Source organism: Equus caballus, chromosome 21 (assembly GCF_041296265.1).
Source record: "Equus caballus isolate H_3958 breed thoroughbred chromosome 21, TB-T2T, whole genome shotgun sequence".
In the NCBI taxonomy this organism is placed as follows: domain Eukaryota; kingdom Metazoa; phylum Chordata; class Mammalia; order Perissodactyla; family Equidae; genus Equus; species Equus caballus.
The window spans coordinates 11969894-11985606 of NC_091704.1; the positions used below are offsets into that span (position 1 = coordinate 11969894).

Genomic DNA, 15713 nt, shown 5'->3' on the forward strand with positions numbered 1-15713 from the left:
AGGACACCTCAAGGAAAGGGCAGAGACGCCCCCGAGGGAAACTTCCTCAGGATGCCCAGCTTGGTAGAATTATTGCAAGACCAAGAGATCACCTGGCTATCATTTGTAGGAATGGTCGTCAGGCAGCCACCCAGAATTTGGGGCAAAAGGAGACAACAAGTAGGGAAAAAGGAATGGTGGAGTGAGTGGAAAAGGAAAGAAAAAATGAGGAGGGGAAGAATGACCTTATCATCACACCTCATGATCCCTGAGGGTCACTTCGAGCTCAAAATGTCCCTTCCAGACAGATTAACACCCCACATCCTGGCCATCCACTCCACCCAGCATTACCTTACCTAGGCCTCACCTCCTGGAGACTAATCAGGGCTGGGGGGAGCACAATGATACCACTGCAGCTAAGAGAACTTGGGATAGTCTTCGAGATTGAAGACAGTATCTCCAGGAATGTTGTCAAGGAGGTTGTCCTCTCATTTGGTGCCTGCCTTCCCAGCCATGCTACATCTTACACCAAGGTTACAGTAATTTAGGGGTGTGTTAGTTACTATATAACAAATACCCCAAAAGTTAGTGGCTTAAAAAACCAAGTATTTATTAATTCATAGTTTCTGTTGGTGAGGGATCTAGGCAAGGCCTACCTGGGTTCTCTGCTCCAAGGTCTCTCACAAGGCTGCAATTAAGGTGGCAGCTGGGGCTGGGGTCTCAGCTGAAGGCTGGACTGGGGAAATACACACTTCTTCGCTCACTTCTATAGCTGCTGGCTGGATGCAGTTCCTCAAGGCCTGTTGGACTGAGAGCCTCAATTCCTGGATGGCCGTTGGCTGGAGTTGGCCGGAGGCAACCTTCAGTTCCTTGTCATGTAGGCCTCTCCACCATGGCAGCTTGCTTCATCAAAGCCAGGAGAGAGTCTGCTAGCAAGACAGAAGTCACAATCTTGTAAACTAACGAGGGAAATGATATCCCATCACCATTCCCTTATTCTATTAGTCAGAAGCAAATCACGAGGTCCAGCTTACACTCAAGGGGAGCAGTTTATACAAGGGTGTGACTAGCAAAAGAAGGGATCTTTGAAACCTTCTTAGAACTCTTCCTAACACAAGGGTTTCTTCTTGGACATCCCACTGAGTTCACTGAAGCAAAAGTGACCAAAGGGACCAAGTGGATCCTTGTGCTCATCCATATCCACGTCATCAAAGGTAAAGCTGTTTAATGGCTAAGCGGAGAAACGTCTGGTAAGAAAAACATCAAAGAGATTGAAGCATCCAAAGAAGCAGGGAAAGGTGGCATGGAGGTAAAGGCGGTGTGGGGTCATCATGAACGGTAAAGTGAAAGGAGCCCTTAGAACCACCTGCCTCACCACTGCCAGTATTCAGACTTAGAGGGGAGGAAAAATTAGGAGCAAGACGGCTCATCCTCGCTCCGCCACCAAATCTCCACTCTGCTCTAGCTCCCCGACTATAGGCCTAAAGAAGCAACCTTCAGTTCCCATAGAGATAGCCAGGCTTATCGAGGAAGCAAACCCTACAGCTTGCAAGGTTTAACTTCTGCTTTTATTGATATATTTAATATAGCACATCCATCATTTCAAATTTGCTTCTCACAGCTTGAACATCAGAGAGAATGAATCACACAATCGATGGCAAAGCCAGTACTAGGGAATTCAGCATGTAGCTCCCATTCTGGGATGTTTTCCATGAACCCACTGCCAAAGAGCTTCTAACCAAGGGAGAGGTGGTGGCTCAAAAGGGCTGACTTACTGGCTGGGGTCACAAGACAAGTCATACCTGGTGCCCAGATATTTGCTTCTATTCAGAGAAACACTGGATGAGGCAACGAGACAGAATTTGCACACTCAGCACATCTAGGCAGTGAACTGTCCAAATGAGGTGACAGTACCACCCAGGAGTGATCCCACACTCTTGTTCTGCTTCTAGTACTGTTTTCCTTTCTCCCAGATTCCAGTTCCTATGGGAAAGCAGGACTCTTACCAAAAGAAGGAAAACGTATTAGCTGAACAGTGACTGGAGAGATGAGGAGGAATTTCTCTAGATTTCACGGGCTTGCTGCTTATACCCAGAGATCAGTGCTGTGCAGCTTGGGGGGTGTGGGGGGTGGGGGTGGGGGTCTCATTTACATGGTACTCTGTGGCACCTGAAGAATTTTCAGTGACATAGAATGTGATGGGAATGGGTTACCTGAATTTTTATACCCTCAAGCCCACACTCCAAACCTAATGTCAGGGCGAATAAAATGCATGAATTGACTGGTACCTTGATGTGGCTTGGGTATGGGAACCCCAGATCTCAGCTTCAGGCACTGTGAATTTCTCTGGTACCAGGTGCTGCCTAAGGGAATCAGCTTTCTTGAGGCAGCCTTCACATGGATTAACACTCAGAACTGTGCCGTAATCTGCAGCCACAATGAAGGGGCCCAGGCTATGAGAAGGGGCTCTTCTCTCTCTCTTTTTTTTTTTAAAAGATTGGCACCTGAGCTAACAACTGTTGCCAATCTTCTCCTTCTTTTTTTCTCCACAAATCCCCTCAGTACATAGTTGTATATTTCAGTTGTGGGTCCCTCTAGTTGTGGCATGTGGGACGCCGCCTCAATGTGGCCTGAGGAGCAGTGCCACGTCCACACCCAGGATCCGAACCATTGAAACCCTGGGCCGCCAATGCGGAGCGTGCGAACTTAACCACTTGGCCACGGGGCTGGCCCCGGGGCTCCTCTTGAGGCCTTTCCTCTGGAACTTCCATTGGCCCTGGATCAGAGCCTAATTTAGGCTATTTTCCTGGGGTCACAAGGACACGTTTGGTCTTCCTTAGGGAGGCCAAGTGGAAGCTCAGAGATTTGTGGAGGCTGCCTCCCTATCTCTCCCAGGAGACTCGGGGTCTGTTCCTTCCTTCTATGGGGGCCAGGAGGTAGAGAAGGAACTGAGTATTACGCAAGTTTAGCAATGCTTCACTGTGGGAGGGGGTTGGGCTGACAAGAGTAGGTAATTTTCCTTTGCAGGGATTCTTGCCCAGCTTGAGGCAACCTTCATTTGAAGCAGGATAGTGCTGTTTCTACCCTCCACCTGAGGGGATTCCAGAAGGAATAAAAGTTACCTTTCCTCATTTGTCTTACAGGAAGTTCTGGGCTTCTGGGTTCAGGAGTTATTAATGGCTTTCATGTTTCCTGAACCCAAGCAGAAGTTGTGAGACACCTGTTGTACAGTCCTGTCCAGACCCTCATGTGGGAGGAGACTTTAGCTGGCTGCTCCAAGGAGAGAGGAGATAGGGGTTGACACAAGTGCTGGGGTGAGAGAAGGAGAGTTGCCTAAAGGTAGCAGTGGCTCCAAGACCCTGAGAATCAGGATGTAGACACGAGTCCCTTAGGTGGACGGGTTCTGTGTGGAAGTCCTCTAGCAGACAGCACAATGTTTTAAGGGATGAAGTGATGATGCTGAGATGACTAATCATCAAGCCCCATCATCTTGAGAGCTGTCGCAAGACACGGCATTGCTCACACTTAGCACAGAGGCTGTGCAGCCACTGGCCTTTCAATGGGCCTGAAGGGCTTGGGCAATGAAAATCCCAGGGGCAACCAAGATGGACTCAAGATCACAGGCTCTTACCTACATATTTGATGGTGAATACTTAACTAAATAGGCAAAAAGCTCCCATTAATGACTACTATTGTATATCTTCCTACCCTTGAAAATGGGGTCTTTGAGCCAGATTTAATTTAATTTAGAAAAATTAAGTACTGCTTATTGTACTTCAATGTTGTGAAACAAATTTATGCTTTTTATGTATATTATCCCATTTAAACTTTACAATGCTTTGAAGTAGGTTTCTTTACCCTCTTTTATAGAAGGGCACGACCTGAAGGACAGAGAAGGTAATATATATTCAGAGTGCTAGCACAGAAGAGGGAGCCAGGGATGGAGAGCCCCCTTACGCTGTGAGGGATTCTTTGGATGTAAATGATGGCAAGCGCAATTCAACTGACTTTAAAAACAGGATCTGTTGACTCAGGCACCTGAAAAAGCTCTGGGAGTAAGGCTGCCCTCACGCAGGAGGATTCATATTGGGGCTCAGCTGATGTCATCAAGTTTCAGTTTCTATCCATTTCTCTGCTCTAGATTCTGGACTGGCTACCTTGTAAGTCTGTCTGGCAAGTTCGTAGCTACATCTTCCAAACTAAAAGCGCAGCTAAAAATGGGTTGTTTCTCCCACTAGTCCCTTCAAAAGTCCCACTGTGCCTTATTGTCTCCTGTTGGGTCACATGCCCATCCCTGACCAATCACTGTTGCCAAAAGCATGGACCAATCTTTTTGGCCAAGCCTGACTTCAATGCCCTCCTTTAAAGTAAGAGCGTTAGTGGTAAACAACTCCACTTCACATGGACTGAAACTGACAACGGGGTTAGATCCCCAGAGGGCAAAAGAAGGACTATTTTTAGAAGGTGAGTGAATGCTGAGTGTCAAAATAAAAACAAAAACAAAACGGATGTCTACTTCAACCCTCTCTCTCACCACCCCATTTCTGCCTTCTTGTCCAGAGTCATGCCATGGACTGAAGGTTAGAGTTAGAGGAAATGCCAATTCTGTGGACAGGAAAGGAACTCAAAGGGGAAGGAATCAATCAGAGGCCCCAACATCCATGCAGATAGACCATCCAATGATCTGATCTCTCACTGTCTGCTCCTTCTCATCTTAGAGTCCTTTACCTTCATTCCAGTTCAGTTATGGCCATATCCTAGAACTTATCACCAGCAACACTTGTGTGTTCTGAAAAAATACAGTCTGACATTCCTCCCTTTATCCTCTCAGCTTCTGCCCTCAGCATGCTAATGCCTCAACCTATTCAGGAACTACAAGCCACTCCATACTTTCCCCTGCTTACCTGACAACCTTTGTCTTCATTTCCTCCCTCTCCAAGGAAAACTTCATGGGGCATCACTGAATCCTAAACCTAAATATACTGCTCTGCTCTAAACAGCCTACCCCCTTCTTTCATTCGTCCTGTCTAGCAAAATCCAACTCTGCCTGTTTTAGAACTGCCTTCAAATAAGGGCCTGCTTCCTCTTGGATAAAATCACACAAGTGTGTTTGTGCCCCATAAACTTCTGTTCTACATCTGTTGCTCAGCTCCACCACTGCCTCAGAATCCAGTCATTCCTCCTGTGTTACCATGTGCCAGACGCTCTTCCAAGCACTTGGGACACCCAGTGGAGGCAACAAACAGAGGCCCTGTCTCGGGGGAGCTTCTGTGATTGTTTTCTCAGTCAACTCGCTTGCCTAAGTTCTCAAAACAATTCCACTTTCCTACACCTTGTCCACACTCCTCGCTCATTGATCATATGTGCTGGACCACCAGAGGGAAACAGAGAAATCATCAGATGGGAACTTTTCTTCATAAAAACTTCAAAACAAAACAAAACCAAAACCAAAATGAGATCCTCCATCTCTTCTTTCCTCCTTCCTTCCCACCATACTGAAAGGTTTCCCTCAATGCTTTCCTTAATCCTCCCAACCTGGGATCTGCCCACCCTTTCCAAGTCACACCACTTTCACATGTGTGGACTATCTGCCTTAATTATCTACTTTTCCAGAGGACCAAGACTACATTTACCTCATCACAGCTGGAAACACCAAGCAGAGCTCAGAATCCTCTGGAGGAATACATTGGCAATGGGAGGGATCTATGGGGAGGTCCTGCCCAGCATGCTCTGGGGCGGGGCCACGTCCGGGGGCAGGGCCTGAGAGACTCTGAGAGCCTGTTTGGCTTCTTGAGGGCGACGGCACTAGCAACACGGCCAGACATCTCACCTCAGGCTTCTGGAAGATATGAGTTGAGATTTAATTCAAAGACAGGTTCTGAGGAAGGTTTCTGGATGCCTGAGTGACCTTCCCCACTGCCCAGCCTGAAGGATCCTTTCCTCCATCTGCCATTTCCATTACGGTGGGCAGGCCCTCACAGCCCCTGGGCCCCCAACTCTCACTCCAGGCCCAGCCTGAGAAGGCGCTCAGAGGCCTGGGGGCGGGCTGTGCCTGCCCAACACCACCCCCTTTGACGATGGCACTCTTAGGAACTCCACCAAGGTGAGAATAGTAATAAATAGAGTAACAATATTGACAACTGTTAAGGCTTCACCTTACACTGGCTGCCTGGCCTTGCACAAGTAGCCTGAGTCTCAGATCTCATCTATTATGTGCAGATACTGACGTGTACTGATAGGGTTGGTCCTCGGAACTGGAATGAATGAGTAAAGAGTTTTGAACAGTGTTTACCTAACACTAGAAGTTTAATATGTGCTACCCATTATTATCACTCATTTAAAATGCTAGGCCTCCTCTTTATTATTTTAGAAGTATCAATTTACCACTCATTCATTCTTCCTTCCTTCAGAATGAATTTATTTAGTACCTAACATGTGCCAGACACTATGCCAGGCTCTGGAATACAATGGTAAGCAAAAAGGTAGAGTCTCTGCCTTCATGGATCTTACAGTCTAGAGGGGAGATCAGGCAGAAATTAATCATACGAGATTGTGTAAATGTCCCATGTTACATTCTATGAAGGGTTCATGAGCTGGTTGTCGGGGCCAAGGGAGTTTAAAACATGGGGATTTGGCCTAACCAAGGAGAAGAGGGTCTTCCTCACCCACCCCTCAGGAGCTGATAAGGCTTAAGAGGTAAAAGGTGAGTAGGAGACAACTTGGCAAAGCAGGGAGGGAGAAGTGTTCCAGGCAGAGGAATCTGGGTGATGAGAGCAGGGAGAGTGAGGAGGGAGGAACGTGATGCAGCAAGAAGAGGGAAAAGCGTGGGAGGCACCGATTAAGCAGAGTTCTCTGGGCCAAATGAACTAGTTAAGTCTTTGGAGCAATGGGGAGCCAGGGGAAATTTTTAAGTTAGGATTTCTTTATATGTGTAGGGTATTCAGATTTTAGTTGTATTATTTGAGTTTCCAAAAGATTACTGTGAATTAATACTGTGAATTAATGAATTACAGTGATTTAATGTGAAGAATGCTTTGGATGGGGTAAACAGGATGTGAGAGACCAGTGAGAAGGCCACTGCAGTAATCTACGAGAGAAATGATGTCAGCATGGACCACAATGGTGGTGACCAAAGTGGAGTAACGTGGACGGATGTGAGTGGCATGACTTCATTAATTCTAATAAGACGGAACATTTTTCCTTTTGTTTCGCTCCAGTGCCCAAGAGGTACAGGTTGGTGCAAGATGTGGGGTCTTTTATAGAGTTGGACAAGTCAGCAGACACGAAACATTTGAAAAGGCTGCTTGAACTGCTGACTAGCCAAAATCAAAGAGGAAGTTGACCTTCAACCCTTTGTTTTATTCCAGCTGCAGAAGTCATTTTCAGTTACTCTCTGACTCAAGTAAACACCACTCCCTGTCACCTTATCCCTTTGAGGGTTGGTTCACTTCTACATTTTCACTGGGACATGATTCTCACCGACAGTAGAAAGTTCGGCACCCAGACCTGCAGATGTGAAGACACTTGCTCCTCTCTCGAACTATTAGTACTTCTGGGAAACACGTCCCAGTGCCAAACTGTCCTGGTCCTGAAATGACCCTGTTATTTGGGGAGGTAGTAAAGGAAATTACATGTGTTAAACCCCGAGCGGCACTCTCTTTGGACATCGAAAGGTGTAAATGATAAAATACTTACTAGACTTAAAGACCAGGGAGTAAACGGGGGGCTGGATGCTGCCCAGACTCTGTGTGTCAGCAAAACATATCTGAGCTCAGCGAAGTAATCCAGGACCAAGTGTTTTCCTCAGTGGAATAATTAGACAACAGAGGTGGGCAATTTAGAAAAGATAACTTCTTCTGTCCCTGCTTTAGAATTTCTATTACAAACAAAACCCAAGCCTTAGCAAGATTTAAGAGCATGGGACAAAGACGGCTAGATGTTGAACTGCTGGGAGTGGAGCCCACGTTTTATTTATCTTTGTATCCAAGCACATCCACAGTGCTTGCCACAAGGCAGATACTCAGTGAATGTTGGGTGGATCAAGGATTCCTCTGTGTTTTCATGGGGTATTTATATGGTATGGGAATTCAGTCATTTTTTGCCCCACTAGGTAGAGATGGATGCTTTCTGTTCTCCATGTTTACTTTGAACACCATTTAGCTACAGGGATGTTCTAAAATGAAATAATAAGGAAACCAGCTTTAATACGATTTTATATATACAGACAGATACACTTTCTGACCACGTGCAGATATGAATGCTCTCCCTGGAAGATGCTTTTGTAACCTAAATTGCACTAGAATGAGGTTAGAGATGGGGAAGAAAGGGAAAGTAAGGCAAAACTCACAGCTTAATTTCTAGACAGGATTGCTGCTTTAAAAATGAATTTCAGGTGCTTCTTGGCATACTTGGCCCAAGCACTGGAGATTTAACAGTGATTTGTGATTTGGTGTGACCCAGAACATGGCCCAATGGTCCTCTATCCTTTGAAGCCGTCAGTCTGTTTTCTTGATTGCTGTTCTGGACTTTCTCACCGTCACTAACCATCAGGGCCCCATTCCTTCTGCTCTGTCCTAGTGGAACAGTCCCTTGACCTTCCTTCTCCCACTACTCTAGTCTCGACTTCTCCTTGTTGCCAGATTACTCTATTATTGCTTCTCAAATTGTGGTTCCCAGACCAGCAGCATTAGCATTGCCTGGGAACTTATTAGAAATGCAGATTCTCGGGCCTCACTCTGGACCTACTCAAGAAGAAACTTTGATGTGGGGCCCAGCAATTTTAACAAGCAAGGTAATCTCCAAGGTGAGAACCACTGCTGTACGTAAAGCTCAGTTCTGAGCATATCACCCCTTTGCCCAATACCCTTTATTGCTTTCCTGCCGACAACCACATGAGAGTGTGTGTGTGTGTGTGTGTGTGTGTGTGTGTCTCTGTGCGCGCCCTTCTATCCAAGGCCTTCTGCAATCAAGCACCAGCTCAGGTGTCCCCACGCAGGGAGGTGTGTTCCACAGTCATCCTAATGGGTCACCTGCTCTTCCCTCTGCTCTCCTGCCGCCTCTCTCTGTTAATGTTGGGTCCTCTGCTATAAATACCCACCTCCTCCCTCTCCTTGGAGAAACCTTACTCATTCTTTAAGGCTCACTTAAAAATTAATATTTATCTAAGGAATCCATACCTGTGCCTTTAAAACCAAATAGTACTGAAGGCTTTATAAAGAACCACGGCAGGCCCTCCCCCACCTCACAACCCCAATCCTTCCTATCCCCCCAGTTCCATTCCCCATGGAAACCACTTGAGCCGTTTCTATCACAGTTGTTCTGGTGTTTACCTCTATTTATATAACTAATACGCAAATACTTGTATTTAAAAGTAATTTTAAAATATTAGACACTAACTTCTTGCCGTGGTAGATAAAATTTGAGTAAGTAAAATTGCAGGTGGATGAAATTTGGTCGACACCCCATTCCCCTCTTCACTCTTCTCAATCTTTCCTCACTTAAATCTTTATTCATGCAAAGTTCATCTTGGCATGGAAGGTGACTCCTTTCCTGGAACGTGTTCAGAGACTGCTCCTCCCCTGCTCCCACAGAGCTGTGTATCTCTCTTAGTGCACTGTCCCCCTTGCCCTTCCACGTTTGTATGTATGTGTCTCCCATTCCCACCAGCTTGTAAGAGCCAGAAAAGTCTAATCCGTCTTTTACTTTCCCAGAATCCTCCCAGGGCAAAGCACAGGGCCTGGGATATAGCACACACTGAGCAAACGTGGCCAATTTAACCGTAAAGTAAAATATCTGCCTGACCTTTGAAGCTTGCTGGTGTGACAGCAGTACTTGGAATGAGTCTTCCCGTTCCAATGTGGTTTTCCAACATTATTGTGGGAAATAGTAAACTGGAGTCAGGAGACTTGAGCCACACCACCTTCTTGGTGACTTCTTTTAAGACCTTGGGGAAGGCACTTAATGGTTTTGCTTCCGTTTTTTCATCTATAAAGTGGCAACAATAATATCTATGGACAGAGTTGTAGGGAGGACCAAATACAACAGCACAGGTTATCAGGTATAAGGCGTTACATTGATTCCTTATGTTTAAAACAAAAAGGCAAACCATTTTCTGGTAGCACATAGGGCTATAATGAACATTAAAACCAACCTTTAAATAGAAAACTTTATTTTTAGATGATCCAGGGGGTCTTTCTTCCAAGATCAGCCTAAGATTTTTTCGGAGGAAACTGTATTCTCATTGTCCTGAAATTTGAAGCAAGAAAACTCAATCGTTTAAGACCATTTGCCTATTCTTACTTGTTGATGAGAAATCACGACTACTGCCACCCTTTTAGCCTCTGAAGGAATTGTAAGCTTTGTCTTGATTTGATGGCTCAAAAATAAAATCTACCAAAGGTACGTTTTCTAAGCCTCGTCTGGCTCTACCCATTAGAAAAGTGTGAGCTACTGTTCTATCAAAACTAATTATATTTTAAATCTACAACCAAGTCTCAATTACCAAGGTTAATGGGACTACATACATACATAATTCTCTCTTACATTTATCCAGTGTTTTTAACTTCTTCAAAGCACTTTTCACTGTACTGCATATATAAAACAGATGCATTTTTTTAAATCCACAAATAAGGTAAAAAATAAATCTTCAGATCAATAATTTCAACTTTGTACCTGTCAAAAGCTATTAGAACTTGCAAAATTGTCTAATAGGACTTTCATTGCCCTACTCTCCTCTCGACCCCTCTCAACTAAGGCCAGAAAAGACCGAAAGATCTGGAGGAATCTCCAGAGGAGAGGAAGCCAGAGAGGGAAGGAAGCCAAGGACCTGGGCCATCCACAGCCTGGATCATTAGCTCCAGCGTAATTGAGAATAACTGACTGTATGTGTGACTATGGCCAGAAAATCCAGAAAGAGATAAAAAGGAAAAGAAAATGACGTGTGAGTAACAGTATTTACAGGGTCTGTCTTTGTCATTCTCTCAACAAGCATTACTGAGTGCCTACTGTAATGACAGGTGCTTTCAACAAAGAGGATGGACACAGCATGAACAACCCAGGCAAGACTGCTATTTTCATAGTGATGACCTTCCTGAATGGTGCAGACAGACAACAAACACAAAGACACACAACTTCACATAAACGAGATAACTTCAGGTGGCACTAAGCTCTGTGGAGTCCATAAACACAGGAATGTGATAGAGCCTTGGGGAAGGGATGCTGTTGTAGATAAGGTTGCCAGGGAAGGCCTCAGGGTATCGGAGCTGCAATCTGTGAGAAGAGCCCACCCTGTGCAGGTCTGCAAACCAGATGGTGGAATGAGTGAACTCGCCAAGTATGCTAGAGGGAGAGGGGTCCAGGCCAGTTTCAAGGGGTTCCAGGAAAGTCACTGTTCTGTGGTTATTCACTTTGTGTCCTTTTAGGGATATTACTAAAACCTCTCCAGGACCCCGGATTTATTGCCTCTACAATGCGGGTTGCTAACACTGATCACCTGGACAGGGGAGCGCTGAGAAATAATGGGTAAACAATTGTGAGGAGCCACATAAATGCTAAATAATGCTCATGGTAATAAGCTTTTATTAAAGTCAGCACCTTGATAGGCAGCTCACAATCGGATACCTTGGCAAATGTGTAAATTGACGTGGCTGCTCCCTGTGCACACCAGCACCATCCTTTAAAACAGAAAAAAATAAATGAGCCTATGGTCATGATATTCGAAGTAGTTAGTGATCAAACAACTGTCTGGAGAGAAAGCTGGTGTGTGAAGTGTACAATGGGAGCAGGAAGATAACGGCACATCACAGCCCAGCTCACGCAGAGGATAACTCATGAATTGACTGGATGCTTGCTGGTGCACACACCATCCGCTCCAGGGTGGTACTCTAACCCCGTCAGGACTAGGTGCTGCCACCAAAAGGCCCAGCAGACAGGAAGGGGAGTGAGAAGGAGCCAGAACAGAAGCATCTCTGGCAGCAGCCCTCTCTGGCCCTCTTGGCCTTGGAAAGCCACCCCTGGGGGAGGAATGAGCAGCCAGCACCAAGGGCCCTACCTTGGAAGGGCACCAAGGAAGTGGTGGGGGGTGTGAGGGAGGAGGGATGAGCATTGCATTTCTCCCTACGAGAATGAAATATGCCAACGCCAGGAGAGACTTCAGTTGTCGTTATAACTGAGCCTCCCCACACAGAGATATGAGTCCACCCCTTAGAAGCAAATCTTCCTCCCCCAAAACCTCCCCCCAAAATATAACATTAACATCACAAAAAATGAATTCTTTTTTGTGGGTCCTACCATCTCTTTGATATAAATACACAAGTGCCTAAACATTCTTTCCCATCTCCCATCCCACATCGGCAATCAGATTGTGACACACACACACACACACACAAGCACATGCTCACACAAATACCACACACACCCAATTCCTTTGTTAAGCCCTGGCTCAGCTATTATAAGGTACCTGTGGAGTGTAGGTCACATAGTAGAAAAGTTTAAATTACTGTTGCTTCTACTCTGAAAAGCAGACAGGAAGAAAAGACAATAAAAAAGAAAACACTTATTTTAAGGCTGATACTAAACACTCTACTCCACGTTCACTGAGGTCAATTTCCCACTGTGGGATGGGGAGAATCGAGATGATCTCTGAGGTGCTATGAACCCACAGTGCAGACTTCACGTTTTGAGGCTTGACTAGAAACGACGGGGACGTGAAAAAGAACATGGCGAGATAATCCTAGTCTTCAGGAAATTATGGTTTAAACTGGGCTGGAGAAAGACCAAGATCCTCAAAAAAATCTAATTGATTTTAACCAAATGGAGTAATTTTAAAATGTTAAATACACTGGGATATCATATTAAAAGTATTCTGGGAGAGCATGCCGCATGGGACGTGGTAAGTGCTGAATTTCCTGCTGCTAAGGGAGGCATTCCTATCTGCCAGTGTCTCATGCTGCTCAGACCTGAACCATTCATTTAGGTAGACCATTTGTCCAAGTGCGTCATTTCCCAAAATAGCCAATGGAGGACTCCAGGGAGAACTGTCCTGAGGAGATGTGGTCATCCTCAAGGCCAAATCAGTCTAGACTAAGATGGTTCTTAGCAAGACTGCCCAAAGGGCTTCTAGACTTTGTTTGGTAAGTGTTGTTAATGCCTTGGTAACAATGGACTGTTGATAAGGTGGGAGATAATGTCAGAAGGAAGGAAGGTATCTGCTCACATCTTTTGCTTTTAACTTAAGCTAACCCATAAAATCCATTATCAAACCCCAGGGAATGCTCCCAATTATTGTCTTGGACCCTTCATTTGGCTTTGCTTTGTTTTTTTTTTTTTTTTCAACTCTCTATTTCTGTTTTTACCTGGCACTGACTCGCTTGACTCCTCTTCTCCTCTCAGCTTCTGGCTCTGTGCTCCCCCTTTAGACTTGATGAGTAATTTTGGTTTTCCTGCTTTTCACCTTTGGCACCCCTTCAAAAATGGGTTAGGTTTATCTTCTGGCTCTTTCTACTTCTGACTGCTTGGAAGTTTGGATCATACTTAGCCAAGTTTTGATCCCAGGACCTTTCCCTGGCTTTGACCTGTCTCAGTGGCATCTGTGCTGGGCTTGACTCCTCCAGGTGAGGGCGTCGGCAAGAGGGAGGATCAAGCAAAGATCAAGCAAGGAAACAGGAAGAATACCTGGCTCAGCTTAAACTGTGCAGGGCACTGAGGCCTTGCTGGCCGTCCAGTCTCTGCCTCCTTCTTCCTCTGCTGCTTTCATTCCCTCCCGTCTCTGACTTTCAATTTTTATTAAGTTTCCACCTTCTGACTGCTCAATCCTCTTCTAGCATCCCTTTGTAAGATTGAAATGGGAGTGGGAGTGATATCCATTAGCCAAAATAAGTTCCATAGCTGGGAGAAACTGCTGAATCTCTGGTGTCTTTATAGCACTTATCAAATCCCAATTAACCATATTAGTTGGCAAACTGCTCTGGCTTCCCAGGCAGTCAGCTGGTAGGTGAGTCAATAAATATCTGTCAGATGGATGGATGCACACTCACTAGTTGTGTAGCATGGCATCAGGTACTTTAAATAATACAAAGTATAAGACTTCATCCTTGGCTGAAGAAGGACATCTTCTCACGGCCATTCACAAAAGGACTGTTTGGAAACATCACCAAGCGCTAGACCAGCTTCGCTACTTCTTCTAGAAAACAAGAAGAAATCTCTTGTTTCAAGAGATGTTTGTGTCATCTCTTAATGCACAACTGGCTTCATGTGGGCAAAAGGGAACATGAGCAAAGCCCTGGTTAAAGCATAACAGACACCCTTGGGCTAATGAACTGTCGAAGGTAGTAGTGTCAGCGGATTTTCTACATAACTGCTTTGTAAACAGCAACACGCATAAACCATAAACAAGGAGAATGAAGTGAGCACCCACAGACCCACCACTCATGTCAAATCATACAATGTTGATATCACCCCAGAAGCCTCCACTCTCCTGTCTGATAATCTCTCACTTACTTTTCTTTATAATTTCATCACCTTTATAGACTCCCATAAAACATTTAGTTATATCCAGTTTGGGGATCAAAATAGATTAAAAAACAACAATTGCAGGTGCATTCAACATTGGACATGAAAAAGAAAACTGGTTTTTTAATAAGATACTTCAAGTGTACACTTTCCGTAGGTGATCAAGACATTTACTCTTTCGTCCATTTTTATGTTTGCTGACTGCCAATCACTCTACTCCTTAATACTTCAAAGGTATTTTTCCCAAAGCTGCCTTTTGTCTTACACTAATGCTTTCCCGGACTCAAGTGAATTTTGAAGGAGACTGAGCTCATCATGATGAAATGGATGTTGACATTCCATAACCATCACTGTAATTATTCCTAATTTGTACTTTGCTTCAAAAACTCTCTTCCCTTGCCCCCTAAAGTCTGTACTTTCAGAATAGCATCTACAGCTTTAATTATACCTGACAATAAACTACTCTCACCACAAAATCTTGTTAATCACGGTGTACGTTACTATCTTCAAGTATCCTGTTTTTTTAAAACTGCATTTATATCAGGTTCCCAAAGAGTTACAATATTAGCAATGAATGTTTTAACTGTTTCTGTAATTACTGTTTGTAATTACTACAAATCAAAGTTGTACAAACTTTGGATTGGAGGCTGGTTGAATTATCTACCAAACTGGGGTGAATGGTCTTTTAATCAACTGTATACTGAACAAATCTACAGAGTAAAAACTGAGATGGAATTTGAGTGACTTGGTGTCCATCGAGAATCAAATCTGATGCTGTAGTGTTAACAAGGGACTTCAGGTCCAGAATGATTCTGTTAATCACACGTCTTCCAAATTAGTCAGTTAATGTTGTGGGTCCTGATGAGACAGGATTTAGGAAGGCAGAGAGCGGCGGGGAATGCTCCTGGTGATAGGATCCTTAGAGCAAAGGACAGAAGACAAAAGGAGAAGGCTGTATTCATGAGAAGTGAGCTGGACCATAAGCGCTATAATTAGAAGCTTATAATGTCACCACATTGCTTTCTGTAATGTAATATTTTTGTTGTCTGTTATTTTCCTTGATTCAGGTTTTGTATTTTTCATGATGTAATAGTGAGATCTAGTCTCATTTTTCTGTGTATTTGGATACATTGAGTAGAGTGCTCTGGCTGAGTAAAGAGTTTCACATATGGGAGACTTGAGAAACAAGAGTGGCAAGGAAAGTTAGGTCAGATTATGAAAATTCT

General features: G+C 44.6%; 1 long non-coding RNA gene across 41 annotated transcripts in view; it reads right to left on the bottom strand.

The window, feature by feature from the left end:
• Nucleotides 1–15713, bottom strand: part of LOC102149688 (uncharacterized) — a 104177-nt gene that overhangs the window by 72500 nt on the left and 15964 nt on the right. For 16 of the 41 annotated variants that reach the window (XR_011430207.1, XR_011430206.1, XR_011430204.1 and 13 more), the window contains exons 6-12: nucleotides 13332–14158; nucleotides 10130–10224; nucleotides 9781–9986; nucleotides 7675–8152; nucleotides 7459–7578; nucleotides 5613–5818; nucleotides 636–908 (exon numbers count right to left, since the gene is read on the bottom strand). This is a non-coding gene — a long non-coding RNA (uncharacterized lncRNA). The remainder of the gene's footprint in view (nucleotides 1–635; nucleotides 909–5612; nucleotides 5819–7458; nucleotides 7579–7674; nucleotides 8153–9780; nucleotides 9987–10129; nucleotides 10225–13331; nucleotides 14159–15713) is intronic. The other 25 variants (XR_011430238.1, XR_011430219.1, XR_011430227.1 and 22 more) reach the window with 14 other exon arrangements.